This window comes from Bubalus bubalis, chromosome X, assembly GCF_019923935.1.
Source record: "Bubalus bubalis isolate 160015118507 breed Murrah chromosome X, NDDB_SH_1, whole genome shotgun sequence".
In the NCBI taxonomy this organism is placed as follows: Eukaryota; Metazoa; Chordata; class Mammalia; order Artiodactyla; family Bovidae; genus Bubalus; species Bubalus bubalis.
In genome coordinates this window covers 68,993,580-69,010,053 of record NC_059181.1, presented here as the reverse complement: position 1 = coordinate 69,010,053, position 16,474 = coordinate 68,993,580, and positions in this window count along the sequence as shown.

The following is a 16,474-nucleotide window of genomic DNA, read 5'->3' as shown; positions in this document are numbered from 1 at the left end:
AGAATTCCATGGACAGAGGAATCTGGTGGGCTATAGTACATGGGGTCAAAAAGAGTCTGAAGCAACTGAATGATTAACATACATACTCCCATGTGAACACTTTGTTATTGTTCTTCTTCTTCAGTCGCTAAGTCGTGTCTCTGAGACCCCATGAATGGTAGCACATCAGGCCTCCCTGTACATCACCATCTCCCAGAGTTTGCCCAAGTTCATGTTCATTGAATAGGAGATGCTATGCGACAATCTCATTCTCTACCACTCTCTTCTCCTTTTGCCTTCAATCTTTCCCAGCGTCAGGGTCTTTTCCAATGAATCAGCTGTTCGCATTAGGTGGCCAAAGTATTGGAGCCTCAGCTTTAGCATCAATCCTTCCAATGAATATTCAGAGTTGATTTCCTTTAGGATTGACCGGTTTGATCATCTTCCTGTCAAAGGGACTCTCAAGAGTCTTCTCTAGCACCACAGTTTGAAACCATCAATTCTTCATTGCTCAGGCTTCTTGATGGTCCAACTCTCATATCAGTACATGACTACTGGAAAGATCATAATTTTGACTAGATGGGCCTTTGTTGGCAAAGTGACATCTCGCTTTTCAAAATGTAATCTAGGTTTTACATCTACTTCCATCACCAGTCACATCCACAACTTTTTTTCATTTTGGCTCCATCTCTTCATTCTTTCTGGAGTTATTTCTGCACTCTTCTCCAGTAAGATATTGGGCACCTACAGACCTGGAGAGTTCATCTTTTAATGTCATATTTTTTCTTCTTTTCCTACTTTTCATGGGGTTCTCAAGGAAAGAATACTGAAGTGGTTTGCCATTCCTTTCTCCAGTGGACCTCATTTTGTCAGAAGTCTCCACCATGGCCTGTCTGTCTTGGGTGGCCCTACACGGCATGGTTAATAGTTTCATTGAGTTAGACAAGGTTACGATCTATGTGATCAGTTCGGTTAGTTTTCTGTTATTGTGATTTTCATTCTGTCTGTCCTCTGATAGATAAGGATAAGAAGTTTGTGGAAGCTCCTTGATGGGAGGGACTGGCTGTGGGGGAATCTGGGTCTTGTTCTGATGTGCATGCTCAGTAAATGTTTAATCCAATTTTCTGTTGATGGGTGTGGCTGTGTTCCCACTCTGTTGTTTATCCTGAGGCCAAACTATGGTAAGGGTAATGGCTGTAAATGCCACCTCCTTCAAAAAGACTTATTCCAGGGCTCTTGTATTCAGTGCCCTGACCCTGCGGCAGGCCACTGTTGACCCGCATCTCCACCAGAGATTCCTGGACACTCACAGGCAGGTCTAGGTCAGTCTCTTGTGGGGTCACTGCTCCTTTCTCCTGGGTCCTGGTGTGCACAAGGTTTTATTTGTGCCCTCAAAGAGACTGTTTCCCCAGTCCGGTGGAAGTTCTGTAATCAAATCCCACGGGCCTCCAAGGTCAAATTCCATGGATGTTCTCAGTCCTTTTGCCAGATCCCCAGGTTGGGGAATCTGTTGTGGGTCCTAGAACTTTTATAACAGTGCAAGAACTTCTTGGTATAAGTATTCTCCAGATTGTAGGTCATCTGTTCTGTGGTTCTATGGTAGGGCTAATGACGACCTCCTCCAAGAAGACTTATGCCACACGCCATGCCTCCCAGGTCTGCTGTAGCCAGAGCTACTGTCCCCACAGCAGGCCACTGCTGACCCATGCCTCCGCTGGAGACACTCAATCACTCAAAGGCAGGTCTGGCTCAGTCTCTGTGGGGTCTTTGGGTCCTGGTGTGCAGGACCAGGTTTTGTTTGAGCCCACCAAGCATCTCTGGAAGTTATGGAGTTTCATTCTAAATGTGATTTTGTCCCTCCTACCATCTTGCTGAGAAATTTGTAGGCAGAATCCACAGGATTCACTAGGCAAGAATACTGGAGTGGGTTGCCATTTCCTTCTCCATCGGTCATTATTAGAGAAATGCAAATCAAAAATACAATGAGATATCACCCCACACCAGTCAGAATGGCCCTCATCAAAAAGTCTACAAACAATAAATGCTGGAAAGGGTGTGGAGAAAAGGGAACACCCTTGCACTGTCGGTGGGAATGTAAATTGATACAGCCACTATGTTTTTTAACTTCACATAGCATCACTGAATGTTGACGCTTGAAAGAAATTTAACAATCAGGAATTAAAGATCAGGCTCAAATGTCTATGAGGATTCAGGGATTAAAAAAGTTAAAAGTAAAGTAAGTCGATGTAATGCAATAGGGAGTGATACTACAGAAAACTAGAGTGTATTCTCTAGCTAAGGAAGCAGGCAATATTTACTCAGCTCCTATTGGTTGTTGCTATATGGGAGTATGTGCCTAATATAGATCTCTATTTTTCAAGAGAACTTAGAAATATGTTGTATAAGATTTCCTGATTTTTAATCAATTTTAATATAAACATAGATCAATCAAAACATATCTGTAGGTCACCTCTAGCCCAGAGAGGGTTAGTGTGCAATCTCTGACTAGTCTAACCTCAGATAAGGATAAGGATAAAAGGCTCAGAAAGGATAAAGGTTCAGAGACTCATCCACAGTCACACAGAAAGTTGGGGACAGAGCTGAAGAAGCCTAGCATAGTAGTTTAAGTTGCTGGAGCACAGAGTATGAAGACAGATGGGTTGAGATAAATCCCATCTCCACCATTTTCCATCTCTGTGATCTCTTGGTTTGGGACATTTAGTTTTTGTGAGCCTCAGTCTTCAAATCTGTGAAATGGAGGAAGGAAACGTTGGGTTGTTGTAGCTGTTGTTATACTAACTTAATTGAATGAGTTAATATAAGCAATTTGTGTGCATGCTCAGTCACTTCCTGACAGTGACTGAGCAGTCACTCAGGGCTTCCCTGGTGGCTCAGACATTAAAGCGTCTGCCTTCAATGCAGGAGATATGGGTTCGATCCCTGGGTCAGGAAGATCCCCTGGAGAAGGAGGGTTCAGGATGAGGAACACATGTATACCTGTGGCGGATTCATTTTGATATTTGGCAAAACTAATACAATTATATAAAGTTTAAAAATAAAATTAAATTAAAAAAATAAAAAAATTAAAAAAAAAAAAGGAAATGGCAACCCACCCCAGTATTCTTGCCTGGAGAATCCCATGGACAGAGGAGCCTGGTGGGCTACAGTCCAAGGGGGTCTCAAAGAGTCCGATACGACTGAACAACTTCACTTCACTTCACTTCACTTCACTTCAGTCACTTCAGTCGTGTTTGACTCTTTGTGACCCTATGGGCTGTAGCCTGTCAGGCTCCGCTGTCCATGTGATTTCCCAGGCAAGAATACAGGAGTGGGTTGCCATGCCCGTCTCCAGGAGATCTTCACCACTCAGGATTTGAACCCACATCTCCTGTGTCTCCTGCATTGCAAGGTGGATTCTTTACCACTGAGTCACTGGATGACTCAAAGAGTATAGTATAGTGTAGTATCTAGTGCATAGTAGGTGCTAGAGAAGTGTTTGCTGTTGTTGCTGTTGCTGCTGCTATTATTTCTGTGGGAAATGTACAAGAACAGTAATATTATGTCATGTCTGAAATTAGTTTCTTCATGACACATTATTAAAATATGATACCAGGACATTTATAAATTTTCAACTTGATGAAACAGAGCATTCAAATGGGTCATTAATGCCAAATGAACAATTAACCAAAGTATTTTAAAGTTATTTTTAGCTCAAGAATGTAAGATATAGTAGCCTATAGAAGAAAGCTGATGTTAAAATTGGTGTGCTTAATGTGTGAGATTTTAACATCAGTTTTCCTCTATAGGTAGCTATGTCTTTCATTCTTGTGTGTCTAATGTGTGAAATGGCTTCTGTAGTGGCTCAGATGGTAAAAGCATTTGCCTGCAATACAGGAGACCCAGGTTCAATCCCTGGGTTGGGAAGGTTCCCTGAAGAAGGGAATGGCAACCCACTCCAGTATCCTTGCCTGGAGAATTCCATGGACAGAGGATCCTGACGGGCTATAGTCCATGGGGTCTCAAAGAGTCAGACATGACTGAGGGACTAACAATGCATGAAAAATTGTCTTTCCAATTTTTTTTTAAAGTTGGACTTTGTTAACAACAGAAGTAGAGTTTTCATCAAACTTTAAGATGAATCATACAAGCAATTCATCAGAAATACATCTATTTCACCTGGTAATATAAAAGTTGTGCAGGATTTTAAAAGTGTAATCCTAATACCAGTTTCTATTTTACAGTGCTTTGGAGTTTTCAAAAGCTTTTTTTCACAAATATTAGAGACCTAGACTGTTAGAACTAGAAGGCATTTAGGAAATCATCCAACGCCTCTTATTTTCTACGTGGGTAAACACACCCAGAGAGAATGCTGTCTACACAAGGTCTTTTGACAGAACAAGAATATGACCCTCTAACGAGAGGAGACAAAATATAAGACAATATATAATTTGATCCCAACCAAGAACTGCAATCAGTGTTGGCTGCATCTGCAATAGGAAGTGTGCAGTAGGGAAATCAGGCAAGGCTATTCGGAAGAGGCAACTTCTGAACTGAGCCTAGAAATAAAGGTCATATTTTTAAATTTTGAAAATCAGTCAGAGGGCATAGACATGTAAGCAAAGTCTAGCTGAGTGTGCCATGTGAGTGGCACAACATAGAGACTAACAAGGTTAATATGCCATGAGTAAGGGAAAAGGGAAGCACTGCTAGAGAGGTGAGATGGAATTACATCTTAGAGAGCTGCTGCTGCTGCTAAGTTGCTTCAGTTGTGTCCTGTGCGACTCTGTGCGACAGAGTCGGACTCTGTGCGACCCTATGACGGCAGCCCACCAGGCTCCCCCATCCCTGTCATTCTCCAGGCAAGAATACTGGGGTGGGTTGCCATTTCCTTCTCCAATGCATGATAGTGAAAAGTTAAAGTGAAGTCGCTCAGTCATGTCCGACTCTTAGCGACCCCATGGACTACAGCCTACCAGGCTCCTCCATTCATGGGACTTTCCAGGCAAGAGTACTGGAGTGGGGTGACATTGCCTTCTCCATCTTAGAGGGTTTGAATGTCAAATAAAGAAATTCAGACATGAAGCCACAACCAGGTGGTAAATTTGCTTTTTATGTCTTCATTTAAAAAATCTGTGCCTTCATGTTAAGTGTTTTTACCACACATACACACACACACACAAGACACAAAGCAACTCTGGAAGATGTTGTATGCGTTTATTACCTTGATTGTGGCAATGGTATTACAGGTGTTTGCATATGTTCAAACTTACCAAATAGTACAGAAAACATATGCACAGTTTTAGATACTAATAATATCTCAATTAAGTGAGATTTTATTTTTTTAAAGAAAAGAAAAAGAAGGAAAAAGAAATGTATGTTCATGTTTCAAAGCTCACCCAAATGCTACATTCGCCAACCCTCCAACCCACAGTTGCTTATGATTAATAGTTTCTTATGTAACCTGCCAGAAATGTTCCCCATGGAGTTATTTTAAAATAACATTATTTTTTTTGAAATGTCGTCTACTACACTTACCATGATGTAGCACCGCGCCTCGATTGAACCATATCTGGCTTACACAAATATTGAAAACAAAAAGTGTCCCATAAGTACAACCCAGCTTGCTTAAAGGCACCTAAGAAATCACAAAGATGTCTCTAAAAATTAAGAAAACTAAAATGCCTTTTCAGCTCTTGACAAATAATTCATCAGTGTAATCTTTCCCATTTGCACATGCTGTTGGACATTGCTCTACTGGTATCCATTGCTCTGCTGGTATCCATAACGAAAGCACAAATGTCCCAGGAATCTGATCTGATTCCTTGCTAATGATATTTTCTGCTTCAGTTTTTTAGCCAAGAAATGATTGGAGAATAAGAGGAGCTATTTTTTCTGTCAGGGATATATACAAAAAAACTCAGTTTTAGATAATCCAGCTGTGCTGGTGAAATTAAATATGGCAGTGACAAGAATAAAATCATGGCTAAATGAAATAGAAGGAAATGGGGTAATAGAATCTGGTTATGTAAATATGCTCCAAGAAGAAAGAATTGAAATGAAATAGTGAAATCAAGAGGTCCATGCATGGATTGACATGAGACAGTCTTGCTTGCTTAAAACCTGGTTTGGGGGGTGGGGAATTTAACCATTCTGAGTACGGAGGATGTCACAAACAGAATTATGGATTATTAAGAAAACACACAAAAAAAGGTTATTGGAAAAGGTTCTTGGAAATGTTGAAATGAAATCACAGTCAAGCTCTATTAGATATTCTTGCATGAAGTGGGTGTATAGCTAACGCGTATCAGTAGTTTAGTAAATTAAGAAAATATATAGGGCAGTTAAAACTTCAGGACCACACATTTCTTGACCATTTATACATACAATTGCTTTTTACTGTCATCTCTGCTATATTTCAACTTTCTCTTTAGGTAGCTATGTATCACATTATATGTCTGTGAATTTACACACTTCTTTCATATTCCCCAAGCTTCATCCTAACTGAACTTGCCCTTGTTGATTTATAGACTAAAACTGATCATCTTTGTGCCTTTATTTTCACTATTTCCTCCAGTGGAAATTTCCATTTCTTCATCCATTCTAATTTCACCCTCATAATGGGATGATCAAATCTTACCCCTTTTACAAAATCCAACCTGGGGTGGGAGATGGGGAGGGAGGTGGGAGGGATGTTCAAGTGGGAGGGGACATGGGTAAACCTATGGCTGATTCATGTTGATGTTTGGTAGAAATCAATGTAATACTGTAAAGCAATTAACTTTCAATTATAAATAAATAAATATTTTTTAAAAGCTCAGCTAAAAAGTCATCTCTTCTACTAAGCCTCCCCAGACTCTACCCCTCAATCCTCTCCACCCATTCCACCCAATCACAATTTCACTTTTCAACCTTCATTACATGGTACCTGTGTCTCTTATAGGACATTTAACTCTAGGAGATTTCTAAATTCTTATTACTAAAATATATATTTTGCTTGTATGCTGGCTTGTAGCAAGGCACCCAAAGCCAGTGCTCTAGGACAACCTTATATGGATAGAGTGGGGAGGAAGGTGTGAGGGGATTCAGGATGGGGGGGAAGCAAATGTATACCTATGGCTGATTAATGTTAATGTATGGCAAAACGCATCACAATATTGTACAGTAATTATCTGCCAATTAAAATAAGTAAATAATTCTTTCTAAAAAAAGAAAAAGCTTCAAGTGGATTTGTCTTTGTATTCCTCACCCAAAATACATACTTCAAATACACACACACACACACACACACACACACACACCTGCAGCACTGTGCCTTTAACTGCCTGAATGGTCAATAAATATTCATGGCACAGTTGTATTGATTATCATGAGTTTACATACAGAAATTTGAGAGGACTTTTGTTTGCACTAGATAAGCTGATACAGGAAATCAGTGGCAATTGCTTTTAGTGTATGATTTTTATCATCACCAATAACTCAACTAATGCCTGTTGTTAACTATTAGCATTATTTCTAATCCTCACAGCAACTCAGTAATGACCTTTATTATCCCCTACTTTCCAAATAAGAAAAATGAGTCTCAGAGAATTTAAGTAAATGGGCCAAGATCACACAGCTGGTAAAGTGCAGAGCTGTGAACTGAACCTTAACTTGCCTTACTTCAAAGCTTGCACCTTTTCAATTAGTAAATTTTTTCAAAAAAATTTCACAGCTATTATTTCAGCTGTATTTCACAACAAAATATTAGGTTGTCAGGGTTGATATTCTCTCTTTTCCACACCCCATTCACAGCTGCATCTCCCATTAGTGTATGCGTGCTAAGTCGCTTCAGTTGTGTCCGACTCTTTGTGACCCCATTGACTGTAGCCCACTAGGCTATTGTGTCCATGGGATTTTCCAGGCAAGAATACTGGAGTGGGTTGCCATGCCCTTCTCCATGGAGTGACTGTAGTGGCCCCTAAGATGTACTGATCCACATGACCAACCTTCAGAACATCCATATATCCATCCAGCAACCCAGTCCCCCATCACCCATCCATCCTTCTACCCGCTATCCATTTGCCCAGCTAGACAGGCATTCCTAAGACATTTATCACAACCACGAATGACTCCTGCTCACAGCCCTCATTCAGCAGGACTCGCTTTGTACCAGCCACCAAGCTTTCCACACATTCTGAAGACAGGATTTGGACTCAGGTAGGGCTGTGCTCTTCTTGTGGGGACAGTCCTGGCTGGGCCAGTGACACAGAGATGAGCGTGATGCCATCCTGAGCTTCATGGACCATAGCCAGGTGGTCAGAGCAGCTTCTCACAGCAGCTCAGAGGCCTGACCTGAAACCCCTTCCTCTCCTCCCTTCCAGGGGTGACCTGTGTCCTGGCCCCCAAGTTCTCTGCCTCCAGCTTCTGGGATGACTGTTGGCAGCACGGTGTGACTGTGATCTAGTACATGGGCGAGATCCTGCAGTACCTGTGCAACACACCCCAGGTGAGATGCACAGAGCTCCCCTGAGTCATCCCAGTGTAGGTCTCAGGGAGATTCGGGCCAGGACTCACACAGTGGCCCTCAGGACAGGGGGGTCCATGCAAGCTTTCCCATCACAGATGCTTTGAGGATCAGCTGTGCTATCTTGTGGCAGGGGGTGGGAGGGGTGGGTGACTTCACCTCTCTCAGCCTCAGTGTCCTCTTTGGGGAAAGAGAATAATACCTCACAGAGGTGCAGAGAGAATCAAACACGTAAAATACCAAGAGCAGGCTGTGGCTCAGAATAAAGTCACTAGACCTGAGTAGCTCTCATCCTATGGATCAATGACACATGGACCCCAGGTGATTATCTCAAGGAGTGTGTGTTAGTCCCTCAGGTGTGCCCAACTCTTTGTGACCCTGTGGACTGTAGCCCACCAGGCCTCACTGTCCATGGAATTCCCAGGCAAGAATAGTGGATTGGGTGGCCATTTCCTTCTCCAGCGGGTCTTCCCAACCCAGAGATCAAACCGAGGTCTCCTGCACTGCAGGCCGACTCTTTACCATCTGAGCCACCAGGGGAGCCCTAACGTCCCTCCAAATAAAATCTCCAAGTAACCACTCAGGAAAAGGTTCCTGGTAACTAATCTCCCATTAGTACACTCAGCCATTCCTCTCTAGTCCTACTGAGAGACTTCCTCTACCCCTTTAAAGGTCTGCCACCTTATAAAGCCCATACCACCACCATTGTCTGAATAAGAATTTTAGAGGTATTTCAGTTCAGTTCAGTTCAGTCGCTCAGTCATGTCTGACTCTTTGCAACCCCATGAACTGCAGCACGCTAGGCCTCCCTGTCCATCAACAACTCCTGGAGTCTACTCAAATTCATGTCCATCAAGTCGGTGATGCCATCCAGCTATCTCATCCTCTGCCGTCACCTTCTCTTTCTGACCCCAATCCCTCCCAGCATCAGGGTCTTTTCCAATGAGTCAGCTCTTCAGATGAGGTGGCCAAAGTATTGGAGTTTCAGCTTTAGCACCAGTCCTTCCAATGAACACCAATGAACATCCTTTAGGATGGACTGGTTGGACCTCCTTGCAGTCAAAGGGACTCTCAAGAGTCTTCTCCAACACCACAGTTCAAAAGCATCAATTCTTCGGCACTCAGCTTTCTTCACAGTCCAGCTCTCACATCCATACATGACCACTGGAAAAATCATAGCCTTGACTATATGGACATTTGTTGGCAAAGTAATGTGTCTGCTTTTGAATATGCTATCTAGGTTGGTCATAACCTTCCTTCCAAGGAGTAATCATCTTTTAATTTCATGGCTGCAGTCACCATTTTCAATGATTTTGGAGCCTAAAAGATAAAGTTAGAGATATTTAGGTTAGCCTAATCATTAAAAGTACAGAATGAAGCAGGGTAAAGCCTAACAGAGTTTTGTGAAGAGAACACACTGGTCATAGCAAACACCCTCTTCCAACAACACAAAAGAAGACTGTACATATGGACATCACCAGATGGTCAACACTGAAATCAGATTGATTATACTCTTTGCAGCCAAAGGTGGAGAAGCTCTATAGACTCAGCAAGAACAAGACTGGGACCTGACTGTGGCTCAGATTATGAACTCTTTATTGCCAAAATCAGACTTAAATTAAAGAAAGTGGGGAAAACCACTAGACCATTCAGGTATGACCTAAATCAAATCCCTTATGACTATACAGTGGAAGTGAGAAACAGATTTAAGGGACTAGATCTGATAGACAGTGCTACATGAACTATGGACGGAGGTTCGTCACACTGTACAGGAGACAGGGATCAAGCCCATCCCCAAGAAAAAATAAATGCAAAAAAAGCAAAATGGCTGTCTGAGGAGGCCTTACAAATAGTGAAAAAAAGGGAAGTGAAAAGCAAAGGAGTAAAGGAAAGATATACCCATTTGAATGCAGAGTTCCAAAGAATAGCAAGAAGAGATAAGAAAGCCTTCCTCAACGATCAATGCAAAGAAATAGAGAAAAGAGTAGAATAGAAAAGTCTAGAGATCTCTTTAAGAAAATTAGAGATATCAAGGGGATATTTCATGCAAAGATGGGCTCAATAGAGGACAGAAATGGTATGGACCTAACAGAAGCAGAAGATATTAAGAAGATGTGGCAAGAATACACAGAAGAACTGTACAAAAAAGGCATTCATGACCCAGATACTCACAATGATGTGATCACTCACCTACAGCCAGACAACCTAGAATGTGAAGTCAAGTGGACCTTAGGAACCATCACTGTGAACAAAGCTAGTGGGGTGATAGAATTCCAGTTGAGCTATTTCAAATCCTGAAAGATGATACTGTGAAAGGGCTGCACTCAATATGCCAGCAAATTTGGAAAATTCAGCAGTGGCCATAGTACGGGAAAAGAGCAGTCTTCATTCCAATCCCAAAGAAAGGCAATGCCAAAGAATGCTCAAACTACTGCACAACTGCACTCATCTCACACACTAGCAAAGTAATGCTCAAAATTCTCCAAGCCAGGCTTCAGCAATATGTGAAACGTGAATATCCAGATGTTCAAGCTGGTTTTAGAAAAGGCAGAGGAACCAGAGGTCAAATTACCAACATCTGCTGGATCATGGAAAAAGCAAGAGAGTTCCAGAAAACATCTATATCTGCTTTATTGACTATGCCAAAGCCTTTGACTGTGTGGATCACAATAAACTGTGGAAAATTCTGAAAGAGATGGGAATACCAGACCACCTGACCTGTCTCTTGAGAAACATATATGCAGGTCAGGAAGCCAGCAGTTAGAACTGGACATGGAAAAACAGACTGGTTCCAAATAGGAAAAGGAGTACATCAAGGTTGTATATTGTCACCCTGCATATTTAACTTATATGCAGAGTACATTATGAGAAACGCTGGGATGGAAGAAGCACAAGCTGGAATCAAGATTGCTGGGAGAAATATCAATAACCACAGGTATGCAGATGACACCACCCTTATGGCAGAAAGTGAAGAAGAACTAAAAAGCCTCTTGATGAAAGTGAAAGAGGAGAATGAAAAAGTTGGCTTAAAGCTCAACATTCAGAAAATGAAGATCATGGCCTCCAGTCTCATCACTTCACGGCAAATAGATGGGGAAACAGTGGAAACAGTGTCAGACTTTATTTTTGGGGGCTCCAAAATCACTGCAGATGGTGATCACAGCCATGAAATTAAAAGATGCTTACTCCTTGGAAGGAAAATTATGAACAACCTAGACAGCATATTAAAAAGCAGAGACATTACTTTGTTAACAAATGTCCGTCTAGTCAAGGCTATGGTTTTTCCTGTGGTCATGTATGGATGTGAGAGTTGGACTGTAAAGAAAGCTGAGCATCAAAGAATTGGTGCTTTTGAACTGTGGTGTTGGAGAAGACTCTTGAGAGTCCCTTGGACTGCAAGGAGATCCAACCAGTCCTTCCTAAAGGAGATCAGTCCTGGGTGTTCATTGGAAGGACTGATGTTGAAGCTGAAACTCCAATACTTTGGCCACCTGATGCGAAGAGCTGACTCATTTGAAAAGACCCTGAAGCTAGGAAAGATTGAGGGCAGAAGGAGAAGGGAATGACAGAGGATAAGATGGTTGGATGGCATCACCGACTCAATGGACATGGGTTTGGGTAGGCTCTGGCAGTTGGTGATGGACAGGGAGGCCTGCGTGTTGCGGTTCATGGGGTCGCAAAGAGTCGGACATGACTGGGCGACTAAACTGAACTGAACTGTTCATGTTTTCTCTTTATTCCTGTTTAAGTCTTAGAATATTTTGCTTTTCTAAGAATTTCTCCATTTCTTCTATGCTGTCCATTTTATTGGCATATAGTTGCTTCTAGTAGTCTTTTATGATCCTTTGTATTCCTGTGGTGTCTGTTGTAAATTCTCCTCTTACATTTCTGATTTTATTGATTTTATCCCTCTATGTGTTCTCTTAATGAGTCTGACTAAGGTTATTGAATTTATTTATCTTCTCAAAGGACCAGCTTTTAGTTTCATTGATCTTTACTATTGTTTTCCTTATCTCTATTTCACTTATTTCTGTTCTCATCTTTATGATTGCTTTCCTTGTAACTTTGGGTTTTATTCATGCTTCTTTGTCTAGTTGCTTTAGATATAACATTAGCTTGTTTATTTGAGATTTTTCTTGTTTCCTGATGTAAGATTATATTGCCATAAATTTCCCTCTTAGAACTGTATTTGCTTCATTGATAGGTTTTTGATCATTGTGTTTTCGTTGTTTTCCTCTAGGTGTTTTTTGATTCTTGTTTGATTTCTTCAGTGATCCATTGGATGTTTTGTTACATATAGTTTAGCCTTTATGTATGTGCACTTAATTTTTTTTTTAGTTGGAAGATAATCACTTTACAATGTTGTGTTTGTTTCTGCCATAGATCTGTGTGAATTAAGTATAAGTATATATATATGCTCTCATTCTTGAACCTCCCTCCCACCCCTACCCCCCCACCCACCTCTCTAGGTCAACACAGAACACTGGGATGATCTCCCTGTGTAATACAGCCACTTACCACTAGCGATCTATTTCACACATGGTAGTGTGTATATGTTAATGCTATTCTCTCAATTTGTCCAACCCTCTCCTTCTTCCACTGTGTCCACAAGTCAGTTTTCTACACCTGTGTCTCTGTTTATCCTCTGCAAATAGGTTCATCAGTAACATTATTTTTTAATTTTATTTTATTTTTAAACTTTACATAATTGTATTAGTTTTGCATATATATGTGTTAATATATAATATTTGATTTTCTCTTTCTAGTTTACTTCACTCTGTATAACAGGCTTTAGGTTCATCCACCTCTCTAAACTTGATTCAAATTCTTTCCTTTCCATGGCTGAGTAATATCCATTCTATGCATGTATCACAACATCTTTATCCATTCATGTGTTGGTGGACCTCTTGATTGCTTTCATGCCCTGGCAGTTATAATTTGTGCAGCAATGAATATTGGGGTACATGTGTCTTTTTGAATTATGATTTTTCTCAGGGTATATGCCCAGTCGTGGGATTTCTGGGTCATGTGATAGTTTTATCCCTAGATTTTAAAGGAATCTTTATACTGTTTTCCATAATGGGTTTATCAATTTACATCCCCAACAGTGAAAGAGGATTCCCTTTTCTTCATATTCTCTCCAGAATTTATTGTTTGTAGGTTTTTTGATGATGACCATTCTGACTTGTGTGAGGTGCTACCTCATTATATTTTAATTTGCATTTCTCTAACAATGAATGATGTTGAGCATCTTTTCAAGTGTTTATTTGCCATCTGTATGTCTTCTTTGGAGAAATGTCTGTTTAGACCCTCTCCCAATTTTTTGATTGGGTTGTTTTTCTGATATTGTGCTGAATGAGCTGCTTGTATATTTTGGAGATTAATCCTTTGTCATTTGCTCCATTTGTAATTATTTTCTTCCATTCTGAGGATTGTCTTTTCATCTTGTCCATAGTTTTATTTCTTGTTCTAAGCTTTTAAGTTTAGTTAGGTTCCATTTTCAAAATTTTATTTTTATTACTATTACTCTATGAGGTGGGTCAAAGAGGATCTTGCTACAAAGATCCCCTTCACAGTTCATTGCCTTGTCAGGGAGAAGGGGCTTGTGTAACTCAATGAAGCTATGAGCCATGCCATGTTGGGCCACCCAAGATGGATAGGTCATAGCAGAGAGTTCTGACAAAACATGATCTACTGCAGGAAGGAATGGCAAACCACCCTAGTATACTTGCCATGAGATCCTTACGAACTGCATAAAAGGAGAAAATATATGGCACTGAAAAATGAGTCCCCCAGATCTGAAGCTGTCCAGTATGCTACTGGGGAAGAGCAGAGGACAAATACTAATAGCCCCAGAAAGAATGAAGCAGCTGGGCTAAAGCATAAATGACACTGAGTTGTAGATGTGTCTGGTGATGAAAGTAAAATCCAGGGCTTCAAAGAACAGTATTACATAGGAACCTGGAATGTTAGGTCCATGAATCAAGGTAAATTGGAACTGATCAAGCAGGAAATGGTAGAATAAACACCAATATCTAAGGAATCAGTGAACTGAAATGGATGGGAATGGGCGAATTTAATTCAGATGACCATTATATCTACTACTGTGGGCAAGAATTCCATGGAAGAAATGTAGTAGCCCTCATAATCAACAAAAGAGTCTGAAATGCAGCACTTGGGTGCAACCTCAAAAATGACAGAATGATCTCAGTTCATTTCCAAGGCAAGTCATTCAACATCACAGTCTATGCCCCTACCACAGATGCTGAAGAAGCTGAAGTTGATCAGTTCTATGAAGGCCTAGAAGACTTTCTAGAACTAACACCAAAAAAAAAAAAAAAAAAAAAGATGTTATATTCATCACTGGGGATTGGAATGCAAAAGTAGGAAGTCAAGAGATACCTGGAGTAATCGGCAAGATTGGCCTTGGAGAACAAAATGAAGCATGGCAAAGGCTAACTGAATTCTCCAAAGAGAACGCACTGGTATTAGCAAATATCCTTTTTCAATAACACGAGAGATGACTTTACACATGGACTTCACCAAGTGGTCAATACCGAAATCAAATTGATTACATTCTTTGTAGCTGAAGATGGAGAAGCTGTATACAGTCAGCCAGAACAGGACCTGGAGCTGACTGTGGCTCAGATCATCAACATCTCATAGCAAAACTCAGGCTTAAACTAAAGAAAGTTGGGGAAACCACTAAGCCAGCCAGGCACAACTTAGATCAAACCCTCTAAAAATATGCAGTGGAGATAATGAGTAGATTCAAGGGATTAGACATAGTTAACAGTGTGCCTGAAAAACTGTGGATGGAGGTCCATGATATTGTACAGGACATGGTGAACAAAACCATCCCAATGAAAAAGAAAAGCAAGAAGACAAAGTGGTTATCTGAGGAGGCTTCCTAAATAGCTGAAGAAAGAAGAGACATGAAAAGCAAGGGAGAACGGGAAAGCTACATCCAACTAAAAGCAGAGTTCCAAAAAACAGCACAGAGAGACAAGAAGGCCTTCTTCAGTGAATAGAGCATAAAACTAGAAGAAAACAATGGAAGGGAAAACACTAGAGATCTATTCAGAAAAATTGGAGATATCAAGGGAACATTTCACACAAAGATGGGCATAATAAAGTACAGCAACAGTAGAGACCTAGTAGACGCTAAAGAGATCAAGAAGGGATGGAAAGAATACATGGAAGGACGGTACAGAAAAGATCTTAATGAACCAGATTACTATGATGGTGTGATCAGTCACCCAGAGCCAGACATTCTGGAGAGCAAAGTCAAGTGGGCCTTAGGAAGCACTGCTGTTAATAAAGCTAGTGGATGCAGTGGAATTCCAGTAGAACTATTCAGAACCCTAATGGATGATGCCCTCAAGGTGCTGCATTCAATATGTCAACAAATCTGGAGACCCAGCAGTGGCCACAGGACTGGAAAAGGTCAATCCTCATCCCAATTCCCAAAGAATGTGCTAACCATCAGACAATTGCACTCATCTCCCATGATAGTAAAGACATGCTTACAATCTTGCATGCTAGGCTTCAGCATTATGCAAACCAAGCATGTCCAGATGTCCAAGATGGGTTTAGAAAAGGAAGAGGAACTAGAGATCAAATTGCCAACATTTGCTGGATCATAGCGAAAGCTAGGGAATTCCAGAAAAACACCTACTTCTGTTTCATCGACTACACTAAAGCCTTTGACTGTGTGGATCATAACAAACTGTGGAAAGCTCTTAAACAGATGGGAATACCAGGCCATCTTACCTGTCTCCTGAGAAACCTGTATGCGGGTCAAGAAGCAACAGTTAGAACCTTGTAAGAAACAACGGATTGGTTCATGATTGAGAAAGGAGTGCGACAGGGCTGTCTGCTGTCACCTTGTTTGTTTAAACTATATGCTGAGTACATCATGAGAAATGCTGGGTTGGATGAGTTACAAGCTGGAATCAAGATAGGCGGGAGGAACATCAACAACCTCAGGTA